The sequence below is a fragment of the Sinocyclocheilus grahami genome, unplaced genomic scaffold, assembly GCF_001515645.1.
Source record: "Sinocyclocheilus grahami isolate Dianchi unplaced genomic scaffold, SAMN03320097.WGS_v1.1 scaffold510.1, whole genome shotgun sequence".
NCBI classification, from domain to species: Eukaryota; Metazoa; Chordata; class Actinopteri; order Cypriniformes; family Cyprinidae; genus Sinocyclocheilus; species Sinocyclocheilus grahami.
Genome location: NW_015505689.1, coordinates 106,607 through 107,798, shown reverse-complemented (window position 1 = coordinate 107,798; position 1,192 = coordinate 106,607). Strand labels below are relative to the sequence as shown.

At 30.6% G+C, this 1,192-nt stretch overlaps 1 protein-coding gene across 1 annotated transcript in view; it reads left to right on the top strand.

Annotated features, from left to right (window-relative positions):
* Window positions 1-1,192, top strand: part of LOC107554702 (FACT complex subunit SSRP1-like) — a 21,994-nt gene that overhangs the window by 4,380 nt on the left and 16,422 nt on the right. The gene's annotated exons all lie outside the window — the stretch shown is intronic.

Here is a 1,192-nt window from a genome sequence, read left to right as displayed (position 1 = left end):
TATATATATATATATATATTTTTTTTTTTTTCCGTATCATATGATATTGATATTTAATGTGTTATTCATGTAGCATTAATGGGGAAGGAAATGCTTTCCACATGTTTGTCAGACCTTGAGAATAAATATATACATAACTTTTGTTCACATTTAAGCTCCACAGAGTAAGATACCTTTTTAATTTAGGGCAGTGTAAAATCTGTTTAAAAAAAAATAAAAAAATTTCAATTTAATTTTCTGCTAAATTCTGTTTTCCGTTAGATTTTTTCCTTAATTCTGTGTTTTATGATGCAATACAAATTTATCATTAAAATGGTGTCTAATGAAATGATTTGATAAAACTAATCACTTTGATCATGCTTTTAAAATGTAATCAAATGAAGTTAATTTACAAGTCATTGCATTTTTATTGTCAAGCAAGATGCTGCACAACACAACTGTATAAAAAAATACCTTTGTTGTAGGGGTGTGCGATATATATCGTCTGCGATAATATCGTAATTGTTGTTTTAACGATGTGCGATTTGACATTATCGAGTATTTTGCAAAAACCATTCAAAACATCCCTACAGAGCGCACGCATACATCACGTGAAGCCTAGACTAGTGCGCGTGCACATTTAGTGTGTGTTCTTTCACTGCATGATTCAGGCTATTAAAATGCATTTAGAGTGATCACAAATTCAAGACATGATGGCAGAACATTTATATATTTATAGCACTTCATATAGTTATTCAATTTCACACGAAGAGTGCCGTTTTTCTCCAAAAAATACCATGATTACAAATGTGATGTTGAATTCAATAAACAATAAAAACATTATTTATGCATTTGTAATTGCAGGTTAAAAGCATTCATGTCTTGCATTAAACAAAATACATGTGTGTAAATACATCTAAATGCCGCTTCAGACGCAGCGTCTGTGTGGATTTAATTTGCTCGGTAACAGCCCATATGTCTTACTATTCTAATTCCCTGATTAAATGTATGAATTTGACTCAAAAGATAATGGACACTTTTAGAAAAAATGGCTTTATAAAGGTAAAAATGCAAAAATCAGTTTAAACTTATTGGAAAAGATGAATTTCTATCAGTATGAACCGACCACCACACAGAATATTAAAAACATTAGGAGTCAGCTGTCTTTGGCAGTCCTTAAGATACCGGCACAATAACACACTCAGCAAAATAT